Here is a 15,461-nt window from a genome sequence, read left to right as displayed (position 1 = left end):
TCCTCCGCTCCCTATCAGCCTCAAGGTTCCCGGGTGCCAGGCTGACTTTTTCGCTCCTTATGGGCCACAAAGGTCCCAGGAACCTGGCCAGCCAGGTTCTGATGACCCTGGCACACAACTGGGAAGCGCAGCAGCACGCAGAGCACCGCTTATAAAATCAAACAAAACTTTTTCCCTCTTCTCATCCGAGGGCTAATTGGTGGAGGAAATGAAAATGACACCTTCCCCTCCTGTGGGGCAGAGGCTTTCTGCCTTGATACACATCAAACTGGATGGGAATGGTGCGAACCTCACGGAGCCACGTGGGTCTTCCACCTGCCCTATATACACCAAACTAACAGCACTTAAATAACGACACTTTAATAATGGGCAGGTACCCACTGGACGCCCAGTGGAACGAGCTGATTTTCCTGCTCTCTCTAACCCACAAACCCTTTAAAACCCCCACTGTCAGCCTGTCATTTCTGTCACGCTGGCACCAGGAAAGGGCCTATGGAAACCCATTTCTAAATGGGGAATCCAATCCCTTGAGCCATCACTGAGTCCCAGACACCCAACCAACCAGGCTGTGATGAGCCCATCGCAGAGAATTAACAGAAGGACAAACAGGAGGAGGAGAAAAAGAAAGAAGACAAACAGGACGAACTGGTGGACCGCAGGAGGAGGAGGAGGAAGGGAATGAAGAGGACGAGGAACATAGAAGGGAATGAAAAGGACGAGGAACATAGAAAGAGAATGAGAACAAGGAGGAAGAAGAGAGAGAAAAGAAGGAAGAGGAAGACCATGAGGAGGAGCAAGAGGAGGAGAAAGACGAGGTGGAGGAGGACCACAAGGAACAGGTGGCACAGGACTAGGAGCAGGAGGAAAAACAGGGAGAGAAGAAGGATGGGCAAGAGGAGGAACAGAGCACAGGAACAAGATACCGAACAGGAGGAGGAGAACAAACATGCGAAAGAAGAGAAAAGAAGCGGAGGAAGAGGAGTAGGACAAGAAGGAGGAGGAGGAGGTAGAGGGGCAGGAAGAGGAGAAAGAGGAAGAAAATGGAGAAGGAGAATGAAGAGGAATGGGAACAGGAGGAGGAGGAAGACAGAGAGAAGGAAGAGGAGGATGACATACGGGATGAAGAGGAACAGAACAAAGAGGAGGCAGTGGAGGAGGTGGGGGAGAAAGGGGAGAAGGAGGATGAGAAGCAAGAAGAGGATGAGCAAGAGGTTGAACAGGAGAAGGACGACTAACAGGAGAAGAGGATTAGGGTGAAGTTGTGGAGGAGGAGTGGGAGGAAGGGGGAGGAAGAGGACAACTAGAGCAACAGCAAACAGGAGGACAGACAGAAGGAGGAGAAGAAGGGTAAAAGAATGACAATGAAGAGGAGTAGGAACAGGCAGTGGAGGAAGAAAACCAGGCTGAGTAAGACGGGCAGAAGAGGAGGAAGCAGTGCGAGCTAAATGTTCCGAGGCACACGTACAGCAACGGACAATGAGAAATTACAAATAAATATACTTGGAAACACGTCCCCATGGTCGCCTATTTTTCCTTTTTCCTTTCCAGGTGACACTGGTCAAGCCCCAGGCACCTGCAGCCAGTCGCTGTACACAGCTCCCCTAATGCTGGATATCTGATACACGTTTAATAAAACAACGCACCCCCAGAGGTTTTGTCTGTTCACCTGGAGCTGCGGAGAAGGTGTCTGTGTGGGTGAGGACAATCTGCTTTCTCCCTTTATTTGTTACAACTCAGTAAAAACACTGCAAGATTCAGACTAGAGGACAGCACGGAATTCAAAGGGTAAGCGACCAAGAAGGCTCCAACCACACATTTTCACCTGATTGCCTTAAAAAAACCTGAGTTTGGATCCCGATTGCCCACTTCAGCCTGGAATAGTCCCATTCCTCGTCTGAAAGCTACTGCATGCTGGCTGAGGACAGACACAATCCACACAGAGAGCAATGAGAGCTCATCCCTGCACTCCCCTCAGTCACATTTCCTTGGAAAACTTCTTTGACGGGTTGTTTGAAAACCTGTAACTGCAAGAACCAGGAAGAAAACTTCCCTGATGGGTTGACTGGAACTTCCCAGCTGTGGTTAAAACCACCCTCCCGCCGTACTTCCATTTCACAAGAGCCAGCAGCACAGCTTGCGTGGGGGGAAGGCACCAGGAAGACCTTGGGGCCGAGAAACGAGCACAAGCATCTGCCAAGGGAGCTGCGTCCAACCAGGAGCGCTCCCCATTGCTTCTCTGACAACAAAGCCCCGGTGAGTGCTCCACCAGGAGGGAGAAACAACTTCCACTTCTGCAAACCCCTGTTGATGAAAGACTGCCAACAGAGATGGGGCTGTCCAGGAGCACAAGAACCACATGAAGGCCAGAAGAAAGCCAAGGCACCTGCTCTGACCGCCCCCCTCCAAAGCGTGGCGGCCTCCTGTCAGAGAGGAGGCAACTCTACCTTCCCCTGCCCTGCTGGCGTGAAACATCGGTCTCCAGATGTCAGGGCTCGGGCTGCCGACACTTGGCGTACCAGCAGGAACGCTTTGGCCTATGTGCCCAGTGTTCCCAGAGCTTTCTGCTGGCCTTTGCACAGCTCACAGCCCAGGAAAGGTGCGTCTGGAGCCACCACCTACTTTTCAGTTTGCCAACCCGACCAAGCCAAACAACCAAAACAAATTTAAACAAATTTAAACAACCAAAACTCTGAACAGTTATGCTGGCCCTTCCTTACATCTTGATTGTACCTTCCTTTGACCTCTAACTAAGCACATTCCCTTCTACCCACAGTCTTTCCTCCCAGACACACAGCTCTCTTACATAAGAAACATAAGCTACAAAAGAAAAAAATAACTGCTTTGGTGAAGACCAAAACACCCATCATTTTCTCAAACTCTTCACTGCCCCATCTGACAGTCAAGGGACAGGATCTCCTAAAGGCTCTTGCATAGGCACTGCCCTGAAAACCCCCCACTGCTTCTCTACCAGTGCACCCAGAGATTAGCAGGGGTTTCACTTCTGAGTCGATGTAGAGAGTTTCTGAAATTAGACAAGTAAACTTTAACGAGGATAACACTTTGCCTTCCATCTGGCAACCAACAGGGATGTGGACCCGGCAGCACAGATTAGTGCGGGCACAAACCACCACCCTACACACAGGGAAAGCACGACAAGTCAGATGCAATATCCAGTAATCGCAAAAAATGGCTCTTGATATCAGTTCTCTGTATGATCACGTTAGTTCTTTTAGTCAGACACAGAAATCAGAAGTGACGTCTTTGTCTTTTGCTGAAGTAGACTTTCAAGTAGATATTGCCAAAGAATGCAAAAGCAACCAAAAAAAAAGGTTAAAGCAGGTACTTGCATCCTCACTAGCTGCATATCATTGAAGTGTTTCTCACATTCTCTTCTCTTCTCTACAGGGTCCCCACTTCAGATGCACTTGAGTTACATTACCGTTAAACACACACCACTAGCAGACATTTCTCTAGACTGAAGGCTGACGGCAGTGTACAAGGACAGCTGTCCTGGGTTTGGCTGGGACAGAGTTCATTCTCTTTCTAGTAGCCGGTAAAGTGTTATGTTTGGGTTCAGCTGGTAACACACTCATTTTTTCAGTTGTTGCTAAGTAGTATTTATACTAAGGCAAGGATTTTCCAGCGTCTCATGCCCAGCCAGCAAGAAGGCTGGAGGGGCACAAGAAGTTGGGCGGGGACACAGCCAGGGTAGCTGTTCCAAACAGGCCAAAGGGGTATTGCATACTGTGTGACGTCATGTGCAGTATATAAACTGCGGGGAGTTGGGCGGGGGCGGGGGGGGGCGAGGTGCTGCTTGGGATCTAACTGGGCATCGGTCAGCGAGTGGTGAGCAATTGTACTGTGCATCACTTGTTTTGTAGATTCCAATCCTTTCATTATTATTAATGTCATTTTATTATTGTTACTATTATCATTAATTAGTTTCTTCTTTTCTGTTCTATTAAACTGTTCTTATCTCAACTCACAAGTTTTACTTTTTTCCCCCCCCAATTCTCTCCCCCATCCTACTGGGGGGGGGGGTGGGGGGAAGTGAGCAAGCGGCTGCCTGGTGCTTAGTTGCTGGGTGGGCTTAAACAATGACAACAGTCCCTTCTGGACATCTCACTCCTGGGTAGAAATCCTAGACACTTCCTTTAAGGAAGGAAATCCAGAGAGCTACAATAAGCTTTTTAAACCAAGCACCGCAAATAACAAGCTGCTGTGGTTTAACCCAGCTGAGATTGACATAAGAACAGTTTAATAGAACAGAAGAGAAGAAACTAATTGATGATAATGATAACAATAATACAATTGCAATAGTGACAATAATAAAGATTGGAATATACAAGTGATGCACAATGCAATTGCTCACCACACACCGACTGACACCCAGTTAGTCCCCAGGTGGCAACTCCTCCCACCCCCACTCCCCCCAGCTTATATACAGGGCATGACATCACATGGTAGGGAATACCCCGGTGGCCACTTTGGCTCAGCTGCCCTGGCTGTGCCCTCTCCCAACTTCTTGTGCCCCTCCAGCCTTCTTGCTGACTGGGCAGGAGAAGCTGAAAAACCCTTGACTTGGTATAAATACTACTTAGCAACAACTGAAAATGTCAGTGTGTTATCAACATTCTTCTCATACTGAACCCAAAACACAGCACTATACCAGCTACTAGGAAGACAACTCTATCCCAGCCGAAACCAGGACACAAGCAAACAGACAGACAACAAATGACAGGTAAAACTCTGAGGCACAAACGAGGAACAAAAGGTCTCCCATTCAGTCCACTACCCTTCACGAAACAGACAAGTGGCTTAAAGAAATGCCTGCAAAGAAACTGCAGATGGAAGATAACTCTGGTAAGTCCAGTACAAGCGACCAAGGTGGAAACAGCAGTGATGACCCTTCTCCTGCTCCTCCTACGAGCTCTTCACCTGCCACGTGAAGAGGCAAAACCAAGGATGATCGAATCGGAGCTGACAAGAAATTGCCCCCCCCAAATCCAAAATGATCAAGAAATCTATTTGAAATGCAGATTCACGTCTACTGTCATGGATGATGAACCTCACCCTAAGCACACATTGTGCCTCGAGGTAGGAGCTAAGGACTGCATGAAGTCACCACCACGAGCAGATGTTCAAACCCAAAGCATCCAGACCACGCAGACAAACCTCCACCATTTTTCAGCAACGCCTCAAGTCACGCGACACTCAGTCCAGCACTTTACAAAACGTCACTGAACTTAACGATAGCAGACTCCCTGCAGGTTTTTTACTCATGAGCAGAAACCAAAGAGCCACGTACCCTTGGGAAACCCTTGTCCTTCCGTGTGGCTGGTGTCTTCCCATAGCTCTTCCTCAAGGCAGGAGAAATGACCACGAATTTGGAAGTCCACATACATTCAGAAGTACACTTAGTCCTCTGGCAGTCATTACCTATGGGCCAGAAAACCTCTCACCTCTCCCCACAATTGCCCGTCAGTCATCTGGCAGTCATTTTCCATGAACCGCAAGTCCTCCCTCCCTACCTACCTACCCACTAACCCACCAGAAATGAGTCAGACCGCACCAGAACTGCCACTGCCAAACCTGCTGTAGACATAGTAGACCAGAAATGTTGGTTTCAAGACAGGAAACACAACACAATCCACCAGAACAGCAACAAATCAACCAGAATTAGCACACACAAACCAAAGGTCCCTATCCAAACCCTGAAAAGGCAATCAAACTAAAAAAAAGGACTCTGCGCAAAAAAAGACCAGGCAGACCACAAGATAAGGTCAAAATAGCCTAACCCCAGGAAGCCAGGGCCAACGAACCCAGATCCTCTCTATAACAATAACACGCTTTAATCCTAACTCGCTTCAGCTCTGGCATACCATAACCCTGCCACCCCATAACCCTAGTGGACTGCAACCCTAGCATCCCATAACCCTAGCACATGGTAGCCCTAAGAGAGCAAAAAATTGAACACAAACCCCCTGGAAATCTCTGCCAGGCCCTTCAGGTGGCCCCAGATTTCAGACATCACAACTCGGAAGTGGGAGTGGGACACAGCCACCGGGATGTTGCCAGCATCCATCTTGGCATCATCTGTCACACCCGGAAAAAGTGCCTGGCCTAAACACTCTCGGGGAGAAAGGCTGAGGCACTCGGAGACTTTGAACCGGCCAGCCATGACTACAGGGTTTCAGCTCACCGTTTCTGTGTCAGAGCCACCAGGCAGATGACCCCGTCCTCCCTGAGACACCGCGCGGGGCACCCGTACCCAGGCTGGATAGAGCCTTTGCTATACGAGGAGGTGCTTCCTGGGAGGAGGATCTCTCATGAGGGCACTGGCAAGCCCTCCTCAGGCCTGGATGCCTGAGAAACATCCCTGCGCTGCTCCGGATCTCACCAAAACCAGGGGTGGAGGAAGGCTGCTTTGGTGGCCTCCAAGAGACCCAGCTCACCTGGGCTGCTCTGCGGCCACCGGGCACCTTTGCTGTCAGGCAGGTCCCAGCGTTGCTGTCAGGTGCAATCGGCTGTCACCTCCGTGCAGGATGCTCTCCAGCAGACAGCACGTCTCCTCTTGCTCTCCCTGCGGACAAGATCAAAAGGTAGCAATGAGGTTGTGCTTTGCCCCATCCCCAGGGTGCCACAAGAGAGACCTGCCACCCCCAAATCAGCTGTGTGACGTGGACGTGGGTCAGGACTGGCTGAGGGGAGTGGGCAAGCCATTCTGTCACGCAGCCTGCGCTGGCAGAAAGCAGAGCTGAGAGAACAGGGGAAGCCCAGGGCAGCCGGCGGTGGGGCCCAGCAGAGTGCAGCGCCTGCAGAAATGCCCGGGTCCTTGAGACTCTGCCCCAGGGCTGCAGCACGGGGCCGACACCAGCTGGGGCTTCACTGGGAAAAACCAGGCAGGGCTGACCCTGACAGCCTGCACGCATACCCGGCCCTGGGATTTGACAACCTGTCCCTCTGCCTATCGCTGCCACAGGATTCAGAAAGCAGTGCCGCCGGCCCTGCCGTGGTCCTGAGCCACTGCTTGACAGATGGGTCTTTAGCCAGCAGGCCTAAAAAGAGGAAAAACTGCCCAGAATTAAGCTGTGCTCAAGTTTTTGCAGGCAGCATGGTTTTCTGAGGTACCTGGTGGTGCCACTCCTGGGGAGCACTCAAGAAACAAGGGCGGCCGCCTGTACCTGCAGGCAGGTGGTGGAGTGTGTGCAGCGTGAGTGAGCGGTGGTTTGTGTGGCTCTTGAATGGGTTCGGGCCTTAAATGTGTCCAACGTGCTACGCCTGGTTCCTTCTTCCTTGCAGGTGGTCTTTAGAGCGGAAACAGGTTTTTTTAAAAGCAAAACCAACAAGCAAACAAACAAAAACACAGCTGGGTAAGCTTTTTCCCCCCAGCTGGCCTTTTTTCCCCCCGTCCTGAACACTCTGCAAGGTGGCGACTGTCACCAATATCAGGGCGCAGGATTGGGCCCCAGGCAAGGCTTTTGCAGGCAGCACATTTCTCGAGGCTCCTGGGGAGTGCTCAAGAAATGGGGGCAGCTGCCCAGAACTGCTATTTGTGGTCCCTCCCCATCACTCGCTGTCCAGCCCCCTGCCCCCATTTGTTACGCCTCCCTCTCTATCTTTAGTCCATCGCTGTTTTCTTCCTTCTCTTTCTTTCTCTGACTCCCTGCCTGTATTTTCTAATCCCTCTCCGTCTGTCCCAGAGCCCCGTGCTATTTTTTCCTTTCTCCGCACCTCTCTGTCCCACTCCCTGTACAAGGAAGGAAGGAAAATGACGGTACGGCCACGCAGAGCGTGTGCGCGCACGTGCAGGGCCGTGTACCTAGGAAGCCTCGTGTTGTAAGAGCTGCAAGGCACCAGCGTGTTCTCTTGGGTGGAGGACAGTCGAGTGAGTGGAGCTACAGAAGAGGAAGGGAGGAAAGGACAGACAGATGAGGGAAAGAAGTGCCTGAACTCTAAACTTTGCCTGGCAGGGCAGAGAGCAGGAACTCGGGCGAGTCCTGGGCCCTTGGGGTCACGTCACCCCTCTTCTGTGTCCCAGTCCCTCCCTGCCCCGTCCCCTTTCCCTCCGCGTAAGTTTTTTTGCTCCCCGGTTGTCACATCCCACCTGTGGGGAGGGGGGAAGGGACCGAGATCTGCAAAACCCCTCCGTGGGGATTAAGGTGAGATTACACTCCAGGTCCACACACAGACACCCACTTTGAGGGGAGAAGCCTAGAGAACGAATATTCTGTCAACATTGGCCCCCTCACAGGTCTAGCTTCTACCGAAGCGATGTGGCTCTCTGGGAAACCAAGGTTAAGGCCTTGCCTTAACAACTTGAAGAGAAAGGGGGGTGGGGGGAGAGAGCTCACCAGCCCCGCCTCCAGCGTCGCAACTGCCAGCCGGGGAATTTGGTGTCGGGAGGGAGTGAGACAGGGTGTTTCTCACTCCTGCCTGCCCCTGTTTGTCGGCCCCAGGTCCTGGCCTTCTGGAAGCTTCTCCCGCCCCTGTTCCAGGAGTGGCCGAGACCCCCGTCAGTCAGGAGAAGGGACGCCGGGCCCCTCCCCGCGACGTCCATGTTGGGTCTCTCGGGGCGTTGCCCAGGCTCTCAGGACAGTCCCTTGGGGCTCGACCCTCACACCTGGACCTCTCCTCCTCTCTGGGACGGGGCTCTGCTCCCTGACCCCCCTTTCCCTCTCCTCCAAGGCTCTCTCTTCCTCTGCCACCCCACCTCTCCCTGGACTTGCCTCGGCTTTTCCCTCTTTCCTGCTCCCCGGCCCTCGCTCTTGCCGTCTCTCTCTGTCCCGCAGGCCGTCGCAGCTTCGCCCTTCTCCACCGCTTTCTCCTGATCGGCACCCCTCTCTTCTGTCCCATCATCTCTCTGGCCTGTTCCCTGCCCTGAACCTGAACCCCACCCCCCCGGCCCAGGACCCCCGAAATCCTCTCGGGCCCCTGCCATCCCCAGCATCCCCCCCCAGTGGGACCCCCATGTCCCCAGCACCGTCACAGCCCCCAGTGTCCTCATTCCCCGCCATGACGCAGGTGCCCTCCCCTCCTGCCATGACACGGTGTCCTTGTCCCCCCCAAATGTCCTTGGGTCCCCTCCTGCCCCCCGACGGTGTCCCCCAGGACATGGAGTCCCCTGTGCCCCTCCGGCCATGGTGGCACTGTCCCCATGTCCCCACAGCCACAGCGTCCCCATGCCGGCATTGTCCGCAGGGCATGCTGTCCCCCATGTCCCCATCCCCAGGGTGGTGTCCCTTGCCCTGGGGTAGGGTGTCCCCAGGCTGTCCCCGTGCCCAGGCTGTCCCCAGGGTGTCCCCCCCCAGTGTCTCCGTGTCCCCAGGTGGGGGAGATCAGCTTGCTCTTCCCTAGGGGGGGTGGGCTCTTGGTGGCAGTGCATGGCACTGGTGGCCCTGCAGGACGTGGGTGCTGCGGGGGCGGTCCCATGGGTGCTGGGGGGACATGGGAGGGTCCTATGGGTGCTGGGGGGACCTCTGAGGGGGTGCTACGGGTGCTGGGGGGGGACCCTACGTGCCAGGAAGGGGGCCTGGGGTGGTGTCGTGGGTGCTGAGCGGGTCTTATGGGAGATGGGGGGGGGTCCCCAGGGTACTGAGAGGGCTAAAGGAGGGACCCATGGGTGCGGGGCGGGGGTTGGGGCACCTCTCCCTTGGGGGTGCAGTTTGGGGGGGATGGGGGTACTGAGGGGGTGATGGAGGGTGTGGCTGGGGGGCGTGGCTTCAAGGGGTGTGGCTTCCCGGGTCCCCCCTCGAATATAGGCACTCCTCCGGGGTGCACCCCCCCCCCAGGAATGGGAGTCGTGCTGCTGCTGCTGGTAAAGGGTGGGGGGGGCAGGGGCCTGCGGGGCGCTGCACCTCCACTGCCTCACCTGCCGACACGGGCCGTCATGCGCGTGTGCCTGGGGGGGCAGTGAGTTTGGGGGTACGCCAAAACTGACACCCTCCACCCGAATCCCCAAACCTGCCCCTGGACCCCCCCCCAAACCGCAACTTACCCCTTGGGGACCCCCAGATCCTGATCCCCCCGCCCAGGCACCCCCAAACCTGCCCCGGGACCCTTACCCCGCCCCCTCCATCCCCTTAGGGACTCTGAAATCACCCTTAGAGCCCCTCCCCTCCCCCTCGGGTGCCCCAAAACCCTCTTAAGGAACCCCAATATCCCCTCAGAACCCCGCAACATTCCCTTAAGGGTCCCCCAATATCCCCAATACCCCCTTAGGGACCCCCAAAGCTCCCTTAGTGCCCCACCCTAGCACGCCCCAATATCCTCTCTTGGGACCCTCAAACCCTCTTAGGGACCCCAAACCCCCTTAGGCTCCCCAAAACCCTCTTAGGACCCCCAATGCCACCCATGGGGACACCAAAACTCCCTTAAAAGCCCCTTATATCTCCCTGGGACACCTCAATACCCTCTTAACGTCCCCTGTATTCCTCTGGGCCACCCCAAAACCCCTTCAGGGTCCCCAACCCCCTGCTTAGGGCCCTCCAGGACCCCCCTGGAGACACCAACACTCCCCCCGAAAATATGCTCTCACATGGGGGGGGCCCTGGACCCCTTGGGGATCCCCTCTATCCCCTTGGGACACCCCAAAACTCCCTTGGAGACCCCCAAAATATGTCATGCCCAAAAGGGCAGACACTATGTAAATAATTTCTGGGAAATAACATGAATATGTATGACAATTCCGGAAAATGTAATGAGAATACCTGTATATTAGAACAATAGAATCTTTGCTTGCTGTAGGTAGCGGTACGCCCGTTAGAAGAAACTATCCCCCGTGCATCCAGCGCTGCAATAAAGAATGCCTACTTACTAAAACTCCAAACCTGAGTCTTACAGAGTTGCTTTGACTGGCTTTTTACGGTAACACTAGTACCCCCTTGGGGTCCCTCAGTACCCCAATGGGGACCCGAAAACCCCCTTCTGACGTGCCCCTCCCAGGAGCTGCGTTCCCATGGGGGGGCCCTCCTGGACCCCTTTCAGGTTTTCCCCTTCTACACCATCGGTCACCTCCTCTTTGGGGAGCTGCCAGGGAACCCGGGCATCTGGGGGGGAACCAGGAATTCCGGGGGACACCCAGGAGTTCGGGGCTGTGTCCTTGGGTGGGGGGACTCTTTGGCTTCTGGGAGGACCCAGGCGCCCCCCAGCACCCCCCCCCCCCCCCGCACAACCTGCGGCCGCTGAAGCCGCCCGGACTCAAACTTCCCGGCTGCGTCGCCCCCGTATGACGTCCTTTCTGCTCGCCCGCCCGCCCACCGTCCGACCAACAGGCGCCCGCGCGGCCGCTCTGCACCGCCGGAGGCCGCGTCTCGATGGTGCCCTGGAGGTGCAGAGAGGGGGCGGGAGGGGGAGAAGCAGCCGCGGGGTGGCATTAGCATAAATTTGCATGGCCCCTCCCCCAGCCGCAGGGCACCCCGGCGGACCCAGGCGTCCGGACAAGCAGCTCAGAGTTTCTTGACCGGGGAGGTGGGGCAGGCTTCCGCCCCTCTTGCTCCCAGGATGATCCCAGTCTCACCCAGCATGATTCCAGTTGCCAGCAGCGTAGTCCCAGTTGCTCCCAGTATGATCCCAGTCTCGCCCCGCATGATCCCAGTTGCTCCCAGGTACCCCAGCATGGTCCCAGGTGCCCCCCAACACAGTCCCACTTGCTCCCAGTTGACCCAGTATGGTCACAGTTGCCCCCAGCAGGCTCAGAGTCACTCCCATTACAATTCCAGTCACTCCCAATATGATCCCAGTTGCCCCCGCTGTGATCCCAGTTGCTCTCAGTTGCCCCCAGCATGGGCCCACTTGCTCCCAGTGTGATCCCAGTTGCACCCCAGCATCGTCGCAGTTACTCCCAGTTGCTCCCAGCATATCCCACTTGCCCCCAGTGCTCTGCCTGGCCATGGGGCCCCTATAGAGCGACAGAGCCTGGGGCAGGGGCAGGGCAGGGGGCCGTTCTCTAGGGCCCCTATAGGGGTCTACAGGGTGCCTACAGGGCCTGATGGACCACCCCTCCCCAGCTCTCCCCAGGGCAGCAACTGGTTTCCCTGGAAAGGCTTCGAGTTCTCCGTCCCCTTCACCGAGATGAAGCTGCGGCCGCAGCGCGACCGAGGGGACCCAGGTGTCCGGGGGGGTCCCAGGTGTCCGGGGGGGTCTGCTGGCAAATGACAACAGCTTTCCAAACAAACTGGAACAAGGTTGAAATGTGACAGCTTCGTATTGAACGTTATTCTAAAATAGTCAGGACCAGCTCTGAAGACTGGCTCTCTGTTTGGGGCCACATCCTACCTTTTACAATACAAAAACAAGGCCACTTGGCACAGGAAAAAAACATACCTCTTGGCAGCACCTCCCCACGTCGCATCCGTTCAAAAGATTTAAAGTCCTACCTGTCTTTTCAAAATGAAACCCCTTGATATGTTATTTTTTGTACGTGTTAGCTACCAGCAAGCTTCTACTGGTACCTTTTTTCTGTCACTAGCCTCTTCTCTGCTCCTGTTCAGCTATCACTGGAAATCTCATCATGTTGGATAGTTTACTGAAAATTTATTGTAACCAAAAAGGGACATAACAGGGCTGTGATGGATTCTGCAAAGCATTTTGCTGCTGCTATTTTATAACAGGTACCACCTTCTTCTGCCAGGCAAGTAAAACAAAATTCAGCTGTGAAAATTTTTGCAGTATACCCCACCCAAAGTAATTAACAATGGTTTAAAATAACATGCCCCAGCAAAACCTTTCATGATACATGGCCACAACTCACAATTCTCTACAAAATGTTCACTTTTATAAAGCTCTGATGTAAAACTCAAATAATCAAGCAGCAATATTTTAAGTGCAGCACAGGGTCTTCCATGTCACTATTTGCAATGCTTGAATTCATTTACATTTTAACAAAATTTCATACCGATGACTTAGGAATTAAGTCATTTTTTTAATGTCCGTCATTCTATGTAGTGACAGATTTCATGTTTTGCTTATCTTTATCTTTGCTCTCCTTCGATTTTTCCTTCTTGTGTTTGTGGTTTTGGCTCTTCTCCAATGCCGTTTCACTTCCAATGTGTTTCTTATGCTTCTTGTGACTCTTACGCTTCTTGTGCTGCTGCTTCTCTTTTTTCTTTTTCTTTTTCTTGCTGTCTTGACTCTCTCCTGAGCTGGCACTGCTGCTGTGGCTTCGAGGCTGACTCTCAGGAGGCCTTTGACTACAGCAAACACTGGGACGGCTTTGACCTCTGCTTGCTTCAGGCTGGTCAACTGCAGCAGGTGCTGCTGTATCCTCTTTCACCTTATCAGCAGACTTTTCTTTCGGGTCTTTTGGATTTTTTCCTGCAGCTCCCTCATCTTTTGCAGATACATTACTCTCACTGTCATTTTCACTGTGGTCTTCCTTTGCCTTTTCCTCCTTGGCTGCTCTGGTTTCTGGGTGATCTTTTGTCACTTTGGGGTGAACTTTCTGCGGGGTACCAAGAACCTGCTCACCCTTTTGAGAGGAAGATGTTTCAACACTGCCTGTCTTGGGCAACTCCTCCTTCACTTTTTTCACAGGAGGTTCCATTCCAGGAGATTTTTCACGAAATGAAGGAAATCCTTCATTCTCATCTCCTTTTCTTCTCTTCTGGGGTTTTTAATGTTTATTTCCTTTGCCACCTCCCTGTGGATATTCCACTTCCTTCTCTTTTGATTTGGTAGGATCTTTGATGACAGGGCACGCTCTTCCAGAAGATTTTTCAGGGTAATTTCCAGCTCTATTACCAGGTGACCTTGACCTAGAACAATAGTTACGACTCTTCCCTTTGCCTCTTCTTGGATGCGGCCGCGATGGCGAGTAGGAATGCAAATGGGAACGACAAAATGATCGAGAGTGGGAGCGAGAGGGGGAAGAAGCTGATCTTGACTTGGAGTAGGTATAGAAACTTCTAGAGTAAGATGAAGCACTATAAGGAGGCTTGGACCTTAAAAAAAACACAACACACACGCACAAGTTAATTCAAAACAGTCGCTCTCCCCAGTTTTTTCCTCCCAAATTTGGTTTGAGGTTTTTTGACTCTCCATACACTTATGTTCTTTCAGCTGCTGACATAATGCTACTGCCAGCTGAAGAACTTAATAACATGTAAAAGTTTCTGCTCACAAGACAGAACAGCTGTTGCTTTGTTAGTGGAAACACAGAGAGGAAGGCTAAGTCTGTTTCCACTCACTTCTACCACATAAACTACCATACCTATTGGCTGATTTAAGGTGGTGTATAGTGGCCTCTACTGCTATGTCAATGCACACTTTTTTTCACTACTCTGCAACTGCATGCAGCGCAAATCATTGTTGTTGCAGTAAGATGCAAAAAGAGCAAGTCTTAATGGCTACAGTGCAGCATCAAACATCAGGAAAACATGGTTTGGCCTGAAGACAGTAAAGCTCAATTTCAAAATGCCTGCTTAGTCTCTTTAACTTCACTACTTCTTTGGCAATTTGTACAGGATGCAAAATACTTGTACTGCAGTCTTACAATCAACACTTCTAGCCCAATGTCCTAGCAAAATCTTGCACATACCTCTAGCTCTAACCAAGGATAGTGACCATGCTTCAAGAAAAAAGTTGTATCTAAAGGCTTCTAAACTCAGCCTCGAGTAATATGACTCAATGCCATTACTCTAGGAAAGCTACTGACAGCATTACTAAGAGACAGCTATTCAGACTCCTGCCCAAGTGATTTGGGGGATAGAAAACATCAGCTGCCCTGAGTTTTTTCTTCACAAGTTTTTCTTGTTTTTCATTTAACAATGTCAACAAAATTCTAGTGAAAGCCACCAGTTTGCAGTCCAGCTTAAAATCTCTCCGTGTATCCACAGGAGAGAGACAAAAGAGGAAATGGAGACAATTTCTCTCACATATCTCCTCCGATGTGCTTTGAGGTAATGGTTACAATCATGTAGTCGACAGGGAACCAAATTGTTCCCTCCCATTGTGTAATTCGTGTTGAATTAAAAAGAAGACAATAAGGTTTACATACCAATCGGGAAGGGGGAAGGGACACATTGTGATTGACTAGATAAGGAGGGAAAAGCCAATGGACCAGATAAGGGGATGAACTCTATGGTGACTACATTCCTCCACATCAAAAGACACTCCACAGACACTCTCCTTTGAGAAGATTGACCGAATCTACCCATTAACAAACCTGTGAAGAAAGAAGCAGCAAGACAAGGCGGAGATTTACAAGAAAGGGGTGCATGAACTGTATAAAAGGAATGTAACTATAACAGAAAGTTGTGAACCGTTGGTGGAGCGCGGACTCCCCGGCCGCCCAGCGCTGCTTGCTTGCAATTCTGAATAAATATATGAATTTTATATAGAATTGGCTCTGTTGGTTTATAACAATCAGAACAGGGAGATGCAGAAAATCCGGCTACTACGCCTATTCAGTTCCCAGCCTCCTCACGGCTCTCAGGAGGTGAAGGGTGTCATTGCAGAGAAGC

At 52.4% G+C, this 15,461-nt stretch overlaps 2 protein-coding genes across 2 annotated transcripts in view; both read right to left on the bottom strand.

Annotated features, from left to right (window-relative positions):
- Positions 1-6,513, bottom strand: part of LOC126037445 (E3 ubiquitin-protein ligase RBBP6-like) — a 96,122-nt gene extending 89,609 nt beyond the window's left edge. Inside the window, exon 1 of the mRNA XM_049797762.1 lies at positions 6,456-6,513. The gene's annotated coding sequence lies outside the window, so the exon portion shown is untranslated. The remainder of the gene's footprint in view (positions 1-6,455) is intronic.
- The window catches only part of LOC126037444 (E3 ubiquitin-protein ligase RBBP6-like), a 61,070-nt gene extending 49,845 nt beyond the window's left edge, over positions 1-11,225 (bottom strand). The window contains exons 1-2 of the transcript XR_007505695.1: positions 11,175-11,225; positions 10,730-10,792 (exon numbers count right to left, since the gene is read on the bottom strand). The gene's annotated coding sequence lies outside the window, so the exon portion shown is untranslated. Of the gene's footprint in view, positions 10,793-11,174 lie in introns of the transcript that reaches the window.
- Between the last annotated feature and the right edge of the window lie 4,236 nt (positions 11,226-15,461).

Source organism: Accipiter gentilis, unplaced genomic scaffold (genome assembly GCF_929443795.1).
Source record: "Accipiter gentilis unplaced genomic scaffold, bAccGen1.1, whole genome shotgun sequence".
NCBI classification, from domain to species: Eukaryota; Metazoa; Chordata; class Aves; order Accipitriformes; family Accipitridae; genus Astur; species Astur gentilis.
Note: the sequence above shows the minus strand (reverse complement) of the source record. Positions and strands in the feature narration are given on the sequence as shown.